The 18,981-nt window shown below is 36.7% G+C and overlaps 1 protein-coding gene across 3 annotated transcripts in view; it reads left to right on the top strand.

Moving 5' to 3' along the window:
• Nucleotides 1-18,981, top strand: part of LOC145247948 (uncharacterized) — a 173,034-nt gene that overhangs the window by 63,867 nt on the left and 90,186 nt on the right. Inside the window, exon 1 of one of the 3 annotated variants that reach the window (XM_080109595.1) lies at nt 2,015-2,246. The exons of the other annotated variants lie outside the window; for them this stretch is intronic. The gene's annotated coding sequence lies outside the window, so the exon portion shown is untranslated. Of the gene's footprint in view, nt 1-2,014; nt 2,247-18,981 lie in introns of those variants that run through there. 3 annotated transcript variants of the gene reach the window in all.

Genomic DNA, 18,981 nt, shown 5'->3' with positions numbered 1-18,981 from the left:
TGTCCCTTTTTCATCATATCAGTCTCCCAAGAATTACCTCCTTCTTTTTTGGAAGTACTGTGCTCTTCTGTTGTCGTCATACCAAACTCCACGGCATCAACTTTTCTTTGTGAGAAAGGTAATATAGGTAATATCCCGAGCATTATCTTTTTTTTAAGTAGGTAGTGTATTATTTGTTCTGTTTTCATCATGCCAGTCTCCCAAGATTCACCTCCTCCTTTTGAGGGGGTGGTGTATTATCTTTTGTCTTTTTGTTTACACAAGAGGTACCAATGTCAAGGCCCAAAGACCACCCGAGGATAAGGGTTGCGGAGGATAATATAGTACCTGTTTTGTTGTCATCATACCAATCTCCCAGGCATTGTCTCCTCCTTTCAAGGCATAATGTAGTACCCCTTGTGTTGTCATCATGCTATTATCTCAGATTTTATCTCTTCTTTGATGAGGTAATACTGTACCTGTCGTTATGATACCAATCTCCCATGCACTGTCCCCTCCTTTGGAGGGGTAGTGTACAATCTGTTACATTCTCATCGTATCCATTTCCGGTGCTAATGCAGAGAGTGATAAGCGCTATTTTTTGAATTGTATTTCCACGTTTAATTAAAGTTTTATATGTTTTTTTTTTATTATTCAATTGTAAGGTGAAAGTAAAGAATATGTACAAAACACCCTCCCCTTCCCATGTTAAGAATGGCTTTTTAAATAATAACGCTATTATTTCAGCACAGATCACTCTCTGCATGAGTACCCAATTTCCCAATCATTATCTCCTCCATATTAAGGGCTTGTGTAATGTTGTTCTGTTGTCATTTTACCAATCTCCCAGGCATTATCGGCCCTGTCGGTGGGGCATTAGAATACGCCGACTGCCCCCCTGCAGAGGGTAAAAGTCCCTCAATGGGGGTCCTGGATATGACCTTAAACTATATCCAGTGGTGAGGCCCCAACTTGTGGGCTTTGGGGGAGTGTGGAGCCACCCTTTAATTACCATTGCTCCCAGGTCCACTCTGATCCGGAGTGGTAGTACCTGTTAGGGTCCCAACTATGGGTTAAATAGAAACTGATTTGAAAACAACAAATATATTCTATTAAAAAAAATTTTCTTCAAAATCTTTCGATTCGCCATTTAATAACCCGAAAAGTGTTGATATGCCGTAAAACAAAAACAACCAACCAACCAACCCAGGCATTATCCCTAATTTTGAGGAATAGTGATGTTTCGTTGACAGGAACAATGGATAAAATTCGGAACTTGTGTTTAACTAATCGTTTAAAATGAGCCTTTTTTATCAAAGGAGTCACCACTTATCAAAGCCTGAGAGCCACTCGAGGATAAGGGTTAATGAATGTATGGTGATAGTGTAATAATTGTTAACGGTGTAAGTTGGTGGAAGTTGGGTCAAATTTGACTACTTAAAAGGGGCGGCTCAACACGTCAATTCCACTTTCCGAGATTTGTATCACATCTAGAAACCGTGGGAGGAAGATAAAAAACATGAGGGGGCGAAAAGGAAGCACATGCCAGGGGGGGGGGAATAAAACAAAGGAATTGTTATACATACTAATTAGCCTCACTTAATCCCGAGCAACGTCATATTTTTCTGCTAGTTAAAAAAAAATCAGCTTCATTTTAACATCGATTAGGAGGTTAAGAGAATGATCGATAGTAATTTTTTTTTATTATAGTTTCTTAGGCTAGAAATTTCAAAACAAAACGAAAAATCGATGTGACCTCGATTCTTGGAAAAACAAAAACGACTCCTGATTTGTTTACCATTTTGAATTCTTTTTTTTTTCCGATGGTTTGCTTGTTTTCTTGCAATCAAAGAATTTGCATGAAGAATTCATTCTTCAACATTCCTGCACGTTTCTATTATTGCGTTTCATCTTCCTTGCCGCTTTATCAGAAGTGTTACGGAAGATCTCTTTAAACGGTACGATTAAAAACAAGCAATAAATATTATTGAATTATTTTGAGTAAATTGTATTTTTTTTATTATTTAATTATTTTGACGTTTCGGCCAATTATTCCTCTGGCCTTCGTCAGGTTAACCGCGACGCGATAGGAATGTCAAACGCTCCAACTACCACAGCAATTACTGCCTTCTATTCATGTTGTCATCTCACCACGGTTTGGTCAACTAATCCTCTGACCGCCTTTGGATGGGATCGAAACCGCTACCTCTAGCTCAACTGGAATGGCAGATATCCCACTTCACCACGGGCACCAAAGAGCAATGAAGGTTGGACTTTTTAGTCTTATAAATCCATTTTTCTTCCAATTGTCGGGTCTGTACCGGTTGTTACATTATTGAATTACTTCGGAATTGTTTTGGAGATGAATAAATTGTATATATTTTTTTTTATTATTTTTGTTAATATTTGAAATATTCTGCTCATCTCGTCGTGAAAACAGCAAATAAAAAGATGAGAATAATAGTCGAAATGATTAAATTAAAAACAAGCAATAAATAATGATTTACGAGAAATTATACCAAAGCCAATAACGCTCATCTCTTACGAATAGAAATAGGAGAACTACCAGTCTGGAAGCGTAACTTTGCTATTACGTTGTTATTATTATTGGGATTTGGTTTCTATAGATCTGAAACGAAGCTATACTATTACATCCACTACTGTACCTTTTCTTACTAATCACTAGGGATAGGACAACAGCATATTATTTTCATTGTTTTGACTCTCGAGTGTGTATCCGTTGATATCTTCTATGCTTTTATATACAGTGGTGTGGTTCTCAGTTGATTAACTGTGTCCAAGTGTGTCGGATATATACTCGAGAGTCAAAACAATAATAAGAATACGCTGTTGTCATAGCACTACCAATTACTAATAGAATTTGGTATTCGTTTCTCTGGCGTCAAAACTGTATACTATTAATCTTATTAATGTATCATTGGGCTTCTATTAATAATGAAGATATGGTGTCTGTCTCTCTGATGCCGAAGCTATACTAATAATTCTATGAATGTATTGCTGTACTTTTATTAACAATGGATATTTGCTATTTGTCGCCCTGAAGCAAAAATAAAAAAAATAAAAAAATCCTTCTGTTCTTTTATCAATAAAAGTAGCAAAAAAAAAAAAATGATTTGAGTGGCATCAGCTAGAATCGAAACCGAAACAAAAACATTACAAAAATAGTTTCATGATTGAAACTATGTCTACAAGTTAAGCAAAGACTGAAGTTTATTAGGTCCTGGATATTACCTTAAACTATATCCGATAGTGAGAGTGCAGCTTGATGGCTTTGGAACTTGTGGAACCAGCCTTTAATTGCTATTGCTCCCAGGTCCACTCTGGTAGTATCTGTTAGGGTCCCAACTATGAATTAAATAGAAACAGACTTTTTTTCTTTTTTTTTATTACATTTTCACCCCAAACAAGGCACATTGCCACTTTGGTGTAGGGGGCTACTACCAGGGGCAGCAACTACTGGGGCATAATGTAGGGATTTGGGCAGCAAGATGTCGGCTCACGTTGCACTTGAACTTCTGCATGTCAATACAGTCAAGGAAGCAGGAACCTGGAATGGAATTCCAGAGTCTAGCGGTTCTGGGGAAGAAACTACTGGAGTAGAAAGATCTTTTACATCTAGGGATCTCTACTGTGTGGGGGTGGGATTTAGCTGCCTGTCGGGTTTGTCGAGGGTGTCTACGTCGTGGGGGCACAAGTGTCTGCAGTTCGTCAGAGCATTCACCATTCAAATATTTGTAGAACAAGCAGAGGGATGCAACGTTTCGTCGATGGGACAGATGCTGAAGATTAGATGCCAGTTCAGTCGCCTATCAGATTGGCGACTCTTTTTTTAACCTTGTCTAGGAGCGAGAGACTAGTAGCAGATGCACCGGCCCAAATGTGACAACAATACTCCATACATGGGCGAATGGTGGCCTTATAGAGGTACAGGTGTCAGTAGTTTTCTAGCACGGTAGAGAGAGCCTACCTTTTTCACAGTGGCCCTGGCAATGTTTTCAATATAATTGTTCCAGCTCATGTTTCCTGTGAACGTTAGGCCAAGCAGTTTGAAAGATTTACTCTCAGACAGGGAGTCACTGGCCATTGCTATTGGTGACAAAACAACAAATATATTCTATTAAAATACTTTTCTTCAAAATAACTGGATTCGGCATTAAATAACCTGCAAGGGCTGATATGCCGTAAAACAAATACAACGAATTAACTGAAGTTTATGTGTACTCAATATGGTTAGACTGTGAAAAGGAGAGTGAATTTTATTGAATACTAGCAAGCAGCCCGGAGTTGCCCAGTCGTAAAATACGCATAGATATTATATTTTAATTCATACAGAAACTAAGACATGTACATGCGAGTACCATGTTTTTTTTTCTAAACAGTCCACTTCTTGTAAGTAAAAAAAAAAAAAAAGTATTCGAGCTGAGATCGACACCAAAACCTAAAAATATGTATCAAGTACGATAACTATTCGGCCAGCATGACACGCTGTTTAAAGTGTTTCCAAACAGGCTTATATTTAACATAAGGAATCTATAATCGGAACCATTCACGCATGCGCAATCATAAAACAGTTAGAAAACAAAGAAAAATCCGACAACTCGCACATAACAATTTTTCAAAGCTGACCCTTTAAGAAGCTCTTTCGTCCGAATGAAAACCTATGTAAAAAAATTTCCACGCGTCTAAATAACCTATATACTAAATTCCATGCCTGTAAATTAAATATTCGTTAAGTAAATAGTTTTACGTGTCCTCACACATACGCATTCTCAGTTTTATAGATACTAGCGTTTCAGCCTGGGTGTTTGGAGGTGTATGCTGAGCAAAAACAAAAAAAAAGCGGTCAATTTTTTTTTTAACTTTGACCCCTATTATGACCCCTTAACGTTTATTGTTTTGGGCTCAAATCAAGTTATTTAGTTAGATTCATGTCCAAGGAACCTATATCTACAATTTCACGTGTTTCGACACAAAATTGTCGGAGACGTTTGGTAGAGTTCTGAAAGGTCAAATCGTTGAACTTTGACCCCTTAACAGCCAAATTTCTGGCCGAAAACCGATCACAAAGATTTTCCGAAATCTCAGTACCCGGTATATAAAATTTGGAGTCTGCCGACCCAAAATTGACGGGATGGAATACTGTTGCCAGATCTGGGCAGGAGCTGCAAGTAAGGACTTGTCCTGCCTTGATAGAGTTCAAAATAGACTTCGTAGCCTTGTAGGAGATGTCCTTTTCTCTTCTCTGTAACCTCTATCTCACAGAAGAGATGTTGCGAGTTTGTCTCTGATGTATCGTTATTTTCATGGAAAGTGGTCGACTGAGCTTCAGTCTATGGTCCACCCCTCGCCTAACTTTCACAAGAAACACTTGTCTAGCTGAAAACACTATCAATAATTCCCCCCACTCTTTATCTGTGCCCAAACCTAAACGTAGATTCCATGAACAACCCTTCTTTCTTAGAACTGCACGCCTGTGGAATTGTCTTCCGTTTTCCTGCTTTCCGGCTGACTACAATATGGTTGTGTTCAAGTCTAACGTAAATAATTTCTTGATGAGCCGTTCCATATAAGTTATCAAATTTACCAAATTTTCATTACTAATGATTACTATATTGTCCAATTTCTACTGTACACTCTTTAACCCTTATCCTTGAGTGGCCTCTTGGCCTTGATAATGTGGTGATGCCTGTATAAAAAAAAGAAAAGAAAAAAGGGATTGCGTAGGGAAATGTACACAGACATACGCGCGCACACACACACACACACACACACACACGTTCACTTTTATATATATGATAGATATAGAAAAGCTGGTTTCCATGACACCAATGTTTTTGATAGACAAGATGCAAGCAAGTGGAGTCGGACGATTCATAGAATTTGATAAGGCTTTCACGAACTGATGTAATGCGCGTTTTTTTTTTCATATGAATGCGTTATCGATCGTAAATAATAAAAGCCGTGTTTCCATTTCCTTTTCACTTTCTTAACGATGAGACGTGCTTCGCAACGATCACTATTTTAACGATTGTTTTCTTTTCTTTTTACTTTATTCTCTTTGCTTACAATTTTATAAATATGATGGAAAGCGAGGAACTCAAAGAATTAATAATTAATATTAAGTTGATTCCCTCAGAACACAACGAATGGAATCGCTGTTACACTTTGAAAGAAGAAAAAAACACAGCAAACACCTGTGTAAGGCATTAAAGTAACGCCTTCTGGATTTAAAAGTTCAACCTAGATAGCACTTAGGTTAAGAAAACAAACTTTGAATTTAACAAGCCAGTTTCCATTTGTTATTATGTACCGTGTTATTTATAATTAACTTACATTACTTCAGTTGTATTATACAGTTTATTCGTGTTACTGCCTTCATCTTCAATGCCCTTCTCACAATATTTGGGTCTAGGTAAGATAAAGGGTCCTTCAGTCTTGACGGACTATGAATACCCACCGTAGAGGTGCATGCGCGTGAATCTTTTATGGCAAGAGGAGGTGCGCTATCTCCAACCACACCTCTTCGGAATTGACGTTATTAAATACCAGTGGCAAGTGGAGTGTCTGTGTGTGTGTGTGTGTGTGTATGTGTATATATATATATATATATATATATATATATATATATAAACTTCATAAGTTTTGGTTTTGGTTTCGGTTTCGATTCAAGCTGATGCACCCAAGTCATATTGATATACTTTTATTTTATTTTTGAAATCATAACTGTATGGTATATAAGCATCGAATTGACTCTATAATAATATATGCAAACATATTTAAGCGTATTTTACTACCGGGCTACGCTGGGCGTCCCTGCTAGTTTAGATAAATACTTTTGCAGTTTTAACAAAAGAGCTACAATAATATCAGGGCGTGCCCATTTACGCTGAACATTCAAAGAATGCCAAAATCAATATATTACAAAGGAAAGTGTCCGCTGTGGAATTTCCACTGGTCTCGCTAGTTTGTTATTAATACAATATTCTCCGTGACTAAAAGTTGTTAAGCCGTCTGATATTTCGAAACGAGACAAATAGTGTAATGTTTTTAGTAGGTTTTAAAAAGTGTGACTGACGGACAGACAAACGGACAAAATTTCAAGTTTATATAACTGGGTAGATGGAGATAATCACGTTCTGAAATCGACGTATTGCCATTGGTCAAAATGTTGGTATGTATATTTTGAGTGGAACGTTTAAAAAACGTCTTGTGAACTTTTTAAAAGAATAAAAACACATGTTCGTTGTACAAACAAGAACTAATTTTGCCATTTATTACGACTCAGCTCCATCCATTCAATTTTTTTTTTTTTTTTTTTTTACAGAAATCCAGTCGTTATGAAAAAATTAAAAAAGAAAATGGATAAATTCTTTTTCGGTATAAACCATTTTCGTCCTAGTATAACCTACGTATATTAATAACTACCACTTCATAACCGGCGTTGCCCGAAAGTTTTTTTACTTCCATTTATAATGGACACCATTCCTCATTTAGTAATGTATAACGGCAACAACTTTACAAATCCATGGTACTTCTGCAGTTTAAATCTCGTTTTTTTTTTTTTTTTTTTTTTCGAGAGTCTCACTCGGCAATGCTCGGCGAAAGACGAAAACCACCGGATTATACCGAGCCAACGGAAATCAATTAAAAAAAAAAACCGAAAAAAAAAAAGAACGAAACTAATAAAAACCACCTACTGTAATGAATTCATAAATTTTACTTTTTTATTTTTTATTGGCAACTGTTTTTTTTTCTGTTTTTGTTTTTATTAGCTATAAAAGTTTAATTTCTTTAAATTAGTTTTTTTGTTTTGTGTGTGTATGAAGTTATTTTGGTATTTTTTTTTTTTTACGACGTAACCCATCGTTGTTTAAACCCTAAAAAGTATCATCTACTTTTTTTGTGGGTCTAATTTAAACGGCCGTTAAAATGTTTTTTTTTTTTTTTACGACTTAACCCAGCGTAGTATAAACACCCTCATCCTACCCATGCAAAGAACGGCTTTCGGAATAAACACCCCCAACCTCCCAACGGCTTCCGAGGTTGGGGGGGGGTGTTTATTCCGAAAGCCGTTCTTAACATGGGGAGGCCGTCTGCTCGTTAGCGTCTTTTTTTTTTGTTCACTCGGTATAATCTGGCGGTTTTTGTCGTTCGCCGGGCGTTGCCGAACGAGATTCACGGAAAAACGGGATTTAAACTGCAGAAGTACTAAATCTATTTTTAATGGCTAAATATATCTTCTTTTTTTTTTTTCTTTTTTTTCGCGTTCTTCCGTGGTCGCGATTTTTATAAAACGCCCTATTTATTAGCTATATTCTTGGAATTTGACGAGTTCCATATGTCTTCTTTTTTTTTTTTTCTTTTTACTCGACGAACTGTCTTAAAGGGAGGGGAAAAATGACGATTAAATTTGGCGAAAAGATCAAAGTGTAATATCTGTTCTTCAGATTGCTGCACTTCTATTTCTTGTTCTCTTTCGGTGGATGCGAAATCCTTCACGACTGAGACAATTTTTTTTATTTTTGTATCTTTTCTCCACGTTAAAAAACGACCCTGGAGTCTAACTCAGTCCCGTGGGGAAGCATAGTAAATAGGTACATTAAAAGTAAGTTGTTACGGAACACGCAAACAAAGAACCGTTAAGAGCGCGATGATGGTGGAGGTATCCGAAGAAGGCGTAGTAGTCGGCAGTTTCTGCTACATCCATGTTGTCAAAATATATCGATCTGACATGCAACAGGAATCTTTACTCTGATTTGCTTTAGATTGAGAACCCAACGTAAACACGTTTGCAGCTTTGCACGTGAACAAAATAAACAACGTATTTTTTTTTTTTTTTTTTTTTTTACTTTCATCCCCGCGAGAACAAAATAGAATTAAATAGAAGATCGAATTATTTTCGAATGTTAAGAAAATAAAACTACAACCGCTCTACATCCGAAAAGGGTGTGGGTAGCACTTTTTTTTTATATATATAACCAAACTAGTCCAATCGACACTACTTTACGAAATAGGGCCCCTCGGGCAATTCGTGCACTGCTTCTATATAGAAAGCGGAGTTATTGATGCTGGTTTTGATTCAAACGTAATAAAGAGGCGTGAACAAATGAAACACGGCATTTGTATGGAATCTGGGTTCGGCCATATTTTAGAATGATATAACAACCAGGAAGAAGCCATATTCCTTTCTTTCATTTTCAAATCAACTATCTCTCACTATTCACATGTGTCTCCTCTCTCCATTTTATTTCTCTCCCTCTACTGTGTTTCTACCTTCCCCCTTTTCCTTCGTCTGTCTGTCTGTCTCTCTCTCTCTCTCTTTCTCTCTCACTTATACACACACACACACACATATATATATATATATATATATATGATATTTTATAGAGGGGCATTGACCGGCAGTCTAAAGAGCGAAGTTTATTATAATGTATTAATAGTTTAAAAGAAAGTCCTGTAGATATATAAACTCAATAGGTATATTTATCCTAGAACTTAATTTTTTTTTTTTTTTTTACATAGCAATCACCACTTATCAAGGCCCGGAGGCAACTCGAGGATAAGGGTTAATGGGTATACAATAGTCAATGTGATTATAGAGTGTTTCACATAGGTAGTGGGATTTTTTTTGTTACTTTATGAAGATTAATAATTGTAAATTATGAATCAGTTTCAAAAGGATGAGCAATCTCTCTCTCTCTCTCTCTCTCTCTCCATATATATATATGGTAGACTAAATTTTACCAAAGATACCTGAAAGAAAGAGGGTGTATGAAAGCTATATCTGGTTCCATGTTTATTTTGAGAAATGGCCAAATACGCAAATAAATATGTTATGTTCTCTCTCGCCTAATTTTCACACACACACACACACACACACACACACACACACACACACACACACACAGAGTATGTTTGTTTATACTAATTTTTTTTTTATTATTTTACTTCAGTCGAAGTTCTCAGAAATCAAGGGGCCCACAACTTGGGGTTAACACTACATATGAGATACATAGATATTCGAATCTTCCATTTAAGTTCTTTATCTCTCAAACATTGAGTTAGTAAAGAAGTTCAGAACATAATTTCCCTCTCCCCAATTAACCAGTTTTATATGTTGTAGTATATCTTTTATTTTGGTCTCTTGGTCTTACTGGATTCCAGGACAAGAATTTATCTAGTCTGGTGGAGTATCCAGCTTCGATGCCATTACTTGAGGTAACATCACTTGGAGAAGGTGCACCATTCCTCCTAAAAGCTAATGTGAGTTAGCCATAGTGAGGAGATCTTGGGCAGCGAATACAAAATGTGATTTTGAATATTTGGTCAGGATTTACTTCTATGGAAAAAGTATCCTCATGCCAGGTTGTTCTGACAAACCCCTGTACAGAGAGACCTTAGACACCCGAGGACAGTGTCTAGTATGTATTCAAGTTCTCTCCTATATACTAACAGTATTGACTACATATGTGCATGCACGTTTTTGCTGCACCTTATTGAGGAAGAGAGTTGCATCAGGCCTTATCTTTTAAAACCAAACTAAATTTCTATATGTAGGTAATAATCTTTATACAAATAACATGCTATAATTATGCACTGCTTGTCATAGAGCACTTTACAATAAGCATCGGAATTTAAGTGGATTTACATCTAGAAAAAGTACAACGATGGGACCATATATATATATATATATATAAAATCTGTCAAGCCATCAGTGTAAGATACAAGGGAAATAAATCTTCTATAATAATAACAGTTGCGAATAGTGCTTTATTCAATTGCAGATTGCTTTACGTTGTATGTAATGGAAATGCCGATTACACTTACTGGATAGCTCAACCTATGAAGTGTTACCGACTGTAGATATTTACTTCCCTCCCATCGCCCGAATCGTAACACAACCTCGAGAGCTGAGAAGAGTCAACTCAGCGTTCCTAGCAAAAAAAAAAAAAAAAATGCCTGGGCAACCCCATCGGCATTCATCGTTCAGGACGCCTCAGACAGCATGTAATTAACTTACCCCGTCCAAATAGCCTAGGAGAGTGATACTCCTACGTAATACCCACGACCATACCTCAGCCCACCAGGTAACAGACCATGTCGGACTAACTGTTGAGAACGAACTCTAGTGTGGTATTTCTACCGAAGCTTCTACACCTTCGAACCAGCGAGGAAAACGACACTAACAGAATGAAAGAGTATATATGTACTCCCTTATGGGTGTTAGCAGTTATTGATAGTGCTCAGCGCATTTGTTTGCGTGTGTCTTATGTTTTTAGAAAGTCCGCGCGTAGGAGGTGGAGAAACAGTTCAAAATACCCCGTAGTTTTCCGAGAAACTATCGTTGCTGCTGATATTTTCATAAAATTAGCGCATGCGCACACCGGAGAGCGGGATTTTATTTATTTTTTTTTTATTATTTTTTGTTTTTAGCAGTAATTGCTTACGGCGAATTATTTGCCTAATAGCTTCGGTTTGAACTCCATTATGTTTCTTTTAGTTATAAAATTTAAAAAAAAAAAAAACGTTTTCTTTTCATATATTATATGAGTATCAAACATTCTTACTTGTTACTTTTTTTTTTAATAGAACTCGCTTTAAACAAGACATGAAACCATTTGATGTAAGAAGCTAAAAAGAATGAAATATGGTAACGCAACACAAGGACTTACATCAGATCCGTTGATGAAATCGCTCGAAAAGTAGTTGGATCATTCTACCGCACCAGAATGTATTTCACTCTTGACACAATCTTTTTACCGGGCCCAAAATATGTCCTAAGAAAGAGGACTATTGTAATATCTGGGGAAGAGCTGCTTAGAGTACGCTTTCCTACCTTGACAGGATACAAATCGTCTTCGAAATCTAGTGGGCGAAGCTTTTTTCGTCACCCTACTCTCTTTCTCACAGAAGAGACGTTACAAGCCTATCTCTGCTCTATCACGATTTCGCGGCATGTGTTCGACTGAGCTTTAATCTATGGTTTTCTCTATGTAAAGCATTCGCAATAAAACGCTCATCTAGCTACTACCACTGTCACCAAAATCATCAGCACCTAAAACTAAACATAAATTCCATGAGCAAAGTTTCATTTATAGGCTGTCCGTCTGTGAACACAATCCGTGCTTCTGCTTCCAAGCTGACTAAAACATGGTTGTTTTCGAGTCTAATGGTCGGTTTCAAGTCTGATGTAAATAAATTCTTGCTGATCACTTATATAATTAAACTTTACCCCAGTTCCACCATTACTGATCATCCTAGTCTTGTCTCATCATTAGGGCTATGACAAGATAATACCTTATCCTTGTTTTGGCTCTCGAGTATATATCCGACACAGCAAGGCACAGTTAATAAATCGAGAACCACATCACTTTATCTAAAAACATATAAGATATTGACTGATATATACCCGAGAGTCAAAATAACGAAAAGAATAGTCTCTTGTCGTAGCCCTACGCATCCTCTATCTAACACTCATTAAGTATGATCCTATGGTTGCGTTGACCGTGATAAGCTGTAACCTCCAAGTGAAAAAATAAAAATTTAAATTTGAAAAAACAAGCAAGAGAGAAAGTAGAATTACTTCAAAACAAAATACTCTTTTAACCGATAATAATAATTTTAAAGACAACCTTAATCGAACCTTAAAAGCGAAATATAATTACGGAAATGGCGAACCCAATCATCCACACAAGAAAATTATCAAGAATCCCACATTCACCACGTTCAACGTTCCATTAGCCTCCTTCGAGATTCCACACACGCATGTGTCCCTTTTTAAGGAGCTAGATATTACCGACGTTAAAACTAGCTTTTGTGATAGATCTGCCAAATTGGGACAGAAAAAAAAAGTTTTCTGCATAAGTTAATCGGTCAAATATACTCACCTTGGTACTGTTTTTGGAAAGCAGTGCGATTGGCTGAACGTGTATTGGGGAATGCACTTGTAAATAGACTCTCGGTTGGAGTGTCTAAAATAGCAAGAAAATACCTGGCATCCTGTAGGATGCCTCGCCCCCACCAAAACCAAAAGAAAAGAAAACTGAAAACCAAAATTAAGCGAGAAAACAGAACATTTTACAGGTGTTTAAAGTAGATCTGCATTAGTGAATAAAAATCGATGTTGGCTTTATTATATGAGGGGTTCTCGGGCAATCTCCGTGTGTTTTTACAGGTGTTCAAGATCGGGACTGAGAGAATCGATTTTTAATTAGGTTTGAGGGCAGGAAACTACATCAAAATCAGCAATAGAAACTATTCTAGATATTTCTCTATATATTTATGCGACGGAGGAAGAAAGCAAAGGAAACAGAGAGAGAGAGAGAGAGAGAGAGAGAGAGAGAGAGAGAGAACACACGTGAGCGCGCGCGCACACACACACACATATATATATATTTACCAGTTGTATCGATTGGTTTGCTAGATATAGGTTCAGTGAAACTCGCGTGATTATTAAAGAGTGCTCAATTCCGGACAGAGCTGGTATATATGTCTGTTTATTATACAAACATGATTGGTTACATATGTGCATACATGTTTCAGTGGAGGCACAGGAATGTAGATCGCACTCAAATATCTGATAAAAACCAATGTAATCTTGACACCCATTTAAATATCGATTATTTTTTGGTGTGAATTGGGCCTCCACTGAAACATATGCACATATGTAACTAATAATGTTTGCATAATAAACAGACTATGTGCATATATATGCGCGTGCGCACACACACACACACACACATATATATATATATATATATATATATATATATATAATGACATGCCGTATAGACAAAAATGAGAAACACAAAAGTAAAAGATGAGTACAAGAAGAAATCATCAAAAACGAAAGATTTACCGGTTACGTTTGAATCGCTTTTTTTTTTTCTGAAACTTCATTATTCCGAATGAAACCGGTATATCTCGTTTGGAATAGTTTCTTCTTGCGCGAATTTTCTTTTGAAATATTCACCCATTTTAATACTGGCCAGTCTCAACGTTGCTTCATTACTAACGGAAACCAGCGTGTCAACCTGATTATCGTACACTGTTACAAATATGCATTTTACAATCATGCATGTTACGAATATGCATTTTTGCAAGGACGTAATAAAAATGCTCTCACGTACTTTTGCGTAACTTTTGTGTGATACGTCAACAGTCCTCTATATATATGGCTAAGATTAGACAAAATTAAGGTTTAGATTATACAAAATGTACAATAAACTCTAAAGTAGAATGTATCGCGGAGCGTTGGAGAGCTTTTCGTCTGAATTTAAGTGGAAGTAAAAAATATATAGGAAACGGACTCTTTATGCAAATATACAATAAAATAAATGGATTTCGGAGGGAGAGAATAAAATATATTTTGTTACAACCAGCATTTTGTCTGCGTTTCGGGGAATTTATTTTTATTTTTGACAGGGCTATTCAAAATTTTAAGTATTACGTACTTACGAAGAATACTGCCTTTTTAAAATGCATTTAGCGATTAGAATTCGGAAGTTTTGTAGGGAAATATTGCTAACATGGCGGATACTCCTTCCTCTTTTCAAAACAGTCAAAATGAATGTTTATTAAAAAGAAAAAAGAAATAATTATTCAGTTAAAGAAATAGAAACAATTAATGCGATTGACTAGTTGCTTCAAAATATCGTTCATCTTCAATAAAAATACACAAATAGTTTTTCAGACAGCGATGCGTCCACAAAGTGGCGTTTATTTTACAGTCTTTTATAAGCATAATACTAAACTCAACACGAACCCAACCTTAACCTACGCAAAACTACTTATATAGGTTTGTGGCTTGCGGGACGATTTAAGAAATTTTGCCCAGTTTCCGTGTGGGTATTCGCAAAGAGTAATGTTTTATAGTAGCATAGATTTTAACGAGAAATATTTCTGAGAATAGTATTTGTGAAGAACAACGTATTTTAAGAGCAAAATATTCTAAAGAAATGTATTCTAGGAGCAATATTTTCCAAGAGAAAAGCATTTTAAAAGCAAAGTATTCTAGCAGCAAAGTATACCAAGAGCAAGGTATTATTCAAACAATTTATGCTAAGAACAATTTATTCTATTGGCTTTTTTTTTTTTTTTTTTTTGGTTGGTTGTTTTTGTTTTACTGCTTATCAACATATTTCAGGTTATTTAATGCCGAATCCAAAGATTTTGAAGAACAATTTTTTAATAGAGTATATTTGTTTTTGTTTTTTTCCAAGTCGGTTTCTATTTAACCCATAGTTGGGTCCCTAGCATGTACTACCACTCTGGGTTAATGGACATGGGAGCAATGCTAATTAAAGGGTGGACCTACACTCTCCAAAGCCCGCAAGCTGGGGCCTTACTATCGGATATAGTTCAAGGTCATATCCAGGACCGAATTCTATGGGCAGTGTATTCGAAGAGCAATGATTTCCAAGAGAAATGTATTCTAACAGCGATGTTTTCAAAAAGCAAGATTTTCTAAAAGCAATCTTTTCCGAGAACAACATATTCTAGGAACATATTCCAAGAGCCATATACTCGAAATGGAAAGTATTCTACCAGTAATATATTCGAATAGCAAGGTATTCCAAAATCAATGTGTCCTATGAAAATAAGTTATTAGAAGATGTACCCGGTGTTGCCCGGTATTAAACGTGACGATAAATTCCTTAAAAAGAAACGAAGTGAAAAAGCGGAAATAAACTGAGACATGTATGCGAATATTATGTATTTTTCTAAACAGTTCGCTTCTTGTAAAAAAAAAAAAAAATGCTCCAGCTGAGATCGAAACCAAAACCTATAAGCAGTGAGTCAACTACGATAACCATTAGACCAGCTTGCCATGATCTTTAAACAAAATTTACAGACCTCGTGCGATAGGCGACAAAGAGGTAAAAACCCAATGTCCTTCCTTGAAAATTTTAATCACTTATCCGCATCTTTTATTCCAGAAGAAAACCGATTAAAACTTTTGCACATGTCTGAATATGCTATATACCAAATTTGAAGTTTGTAGATCACAAATTCGTTGAGTATATAGGTTGAGAAATGTCCTTACACATACATTTTCACTTTTCTTGATATATAGCTTATCCTACCTATAGAATTATATTTTACAACATTATTGGACATTAACTGACGCATAGGTGATTAATATTAAATAACACAAACCAAAGCAAACCATGCCCAGAAACATGTTTAAACAGTACGAATAAAAGCAGGACAATGGTGTGTTTGCGCATGGTGCATGATTGGCGGGGGTATTTCGTTTATTTTTGGCAAACATCTTTTGTTACCGTGGCGGGACTTTTCTACAGAAGAGCCTTAAATTCGATTCTGAACCTAAACCGGACAGACGGTCATAAAGACGGCCATCGCATCTAATACCGATGCGTGGATGAATATCCTAAACTTATGCCTACTTCCTCCGCGTCGATTCCATTCATATCTGTGCATTTAGCTACTATTTAAATCTTTGGTTTGACAGATCGATCAACCGAGAACGTTTGTTAATGGAGATTCTTTGACGCATTTAAGAATTAACTTAATGTCTCGTTACTTCCTAGACATAAGATCCCAGTTACCTGGTAGAAAACTCAGGTACTCGTGTTTATTCACGAGTATTTATCTGAGATCATGTGTGGATTTGTTGCCGAGATAAAATATATTTATACAGATGATGATTAACTGAGGATGAGAGGGGAATCTGATATCCCGAGTGTTTTTTTGTTTTGTTTTGTTTTTTTGCGCAGGTGCAAAAACAATTTACCTATAAGTCTATCCAATCAGTAAAAGAGAAACGTGATTGCGGCCATTCTGAATTATGTGCTTCACGAGGGAAGAGAGAACGCCAACAAATAAAATAACGAAACATAAATATGTATATATATATATATATATATATATATATATATATATATATATATATCATAAGTGGTAGAACGGTTCTGAAAAGTTCGTCTACGACACGATTCCGAACAACACCGTCGATCGACGCAACACGATAGGATCACGAAACGCAGTAACACACGACACGTTACCAGAGCAATCTTTTTCAACTGCCGCCATTATTCGTGGTGGAGATGAGCCTCCTTGCTGCTTTGGTGGCTTGCAGACTAGGTAGAAATTACTCAAGGACCCGTTCTTGACACTCAGGCTGACAGGTGCGAGGCCGGAAACTATTGTATTGAGGTATGCCGCCTGGGTATCACCGAGGAGGTCCACTCTCCCAGGATTTGCTTGGCTTTTGATTGGAGGCAAGTTTATTACTTGTCGCCTGAGGCGCCCCGACCGGGGAATTCAGACGGAGATGCTCAGGGGAATTTTTGTCGAGGCAAGAGTACCCCTCCTTTAGTTGAGCTTGCGTATTCTCCCCTTTCCGACCTTGTGTCACACTTTGTTGCATTGAACAGCAACCAATAATCTGCTCCCGTATGCCTTATTGGCATGTTTTTTTGTTTTTTTTTTTTTTTTATAGCAGTTGGACGAAACCCAATCATAGCTGTAGGTAGGGTGGATGTAGCTCATTAGTAGACTTTTGATTTGCAATCGAAAGGTCCTGGATTCGCATTTCCTCGCAGGTAGGTCCGATTCATACACCGGCACACAATTCTTGTGCGCTTTTGCGCATGTTCCTCACAAATTCATATCTGTACAAGAATACAATTCGTGCTAAAATGTAGCACTGTTGCCGCATCGGGTATGGAACCCCTAAAAGTAGTCTTTCCAGCCTTCGCACGATACAAAATTGTCTTCGAAATCTGGTAGACGAGGACATTTTAACCCTCCTACGTCCTCTTTTTACAGAAGATATGTTGCCAGTCTCTATGTGCTCTATCATTATTTCTATGGTAGGTGCTCGACTGAGCTCCAATCTATGGCCTCACTCTGTAAAAAGGCTTCAACAAATACTTGTATAGAGACAACAACCGCCAACAAATTTACTCGCTGTCTATCTATGCTTAAAACTAACTTAAAATTCTATCAGCAAAGTTCCTTTTCTAGAACTGTCCGTCTGTGAAATAAAGTTTCATATGTGTACTATCAATAAAATTGCCAACACGAAAAAAAGCTGGAAACTTATTTAAGGCATCTCGTAATTTTAGGTTCTTGTAGGTACATTCAATTTTGTATAAGACTACAGAAAGGACATATGTGTTATAGATTATCACTTGGATTCTTTATAATGTACATTAGAAGTAAAAATATTTTATGTGAATAAAAAAATAAGCTTCAAGTGCACTTGAAACCAAATCACAGCGTAATATTAGGAAATAAACACATATTTTACTTGTTTGAAATTTATAACATAAATATATTTCGGGCTATACTCCATCCTCAGTATGTTTTTTTGTCTTCTTCTTCTTCTTCTTCTTCCTTGCCATGTTGTAAAGTTGGAGAAAGAAAAGTCTGTTTGTAAGGAGTCTGTTAATAAAGAAGTGAAAACAGACATATTATAGTTAGCTGGAGAGCAGACCAGCGGTACAGAATTCCACAGACGGACAGTTCTAGGAAAAAAACAAACAAACTTTGTTCATGAATTTTGCATTTAGTGTTCAGCACAGATAGAAGTAGAGTATTTATTGACAGTGGTTGTATTTAGACGTATTGGAACACCGGTTCCCCGTAAGATCACTGAAGTTAAGCAACGTTGAGCCTGGTCAGTACTAAATTGGGTAGCCGTGTGGGACTTCCAAGTGCTGTATGTGCTTTCCGCTTTCCTCGGCATTGTTTCCAGACTTCTCCTTGCTACTGGACCCAAACAGCGCCAATTCAGGATATGTTTGGTTGGAGATTACCCAATACTTGCTTCACAATTATACCCGCAGCTACGCTTTATCCATTTTCTCTTGAGACTGAACGGAGGCATCGATTTATTGGTAGTAGTTGGGAATGAGCACTTGTCATGAAAGTAACGATAAGGCAGAAATAAACTCGCAACATAATAAACACAATAACAACTTTGAACTCGGTGCGTACGCGTTTTTAAAGTAC

Source organism: Euprymna scolopes, chromosome 26 (genome assembly GCF_053919585.1).
Source record: "Euprymna scolopes isolate OS-2025 chromosome 26, ASM5391958v1, whole genome shotgun sequence".
NCBI lineage: Eukaryota > Metazoa > Mollusca > Cephalopoda > Sepiida > Sepiolidae > Euprymna > Euprymna scolopes.
This window is presented reverse-complemented; position numbering and strand designations above follow the sequence as displayed.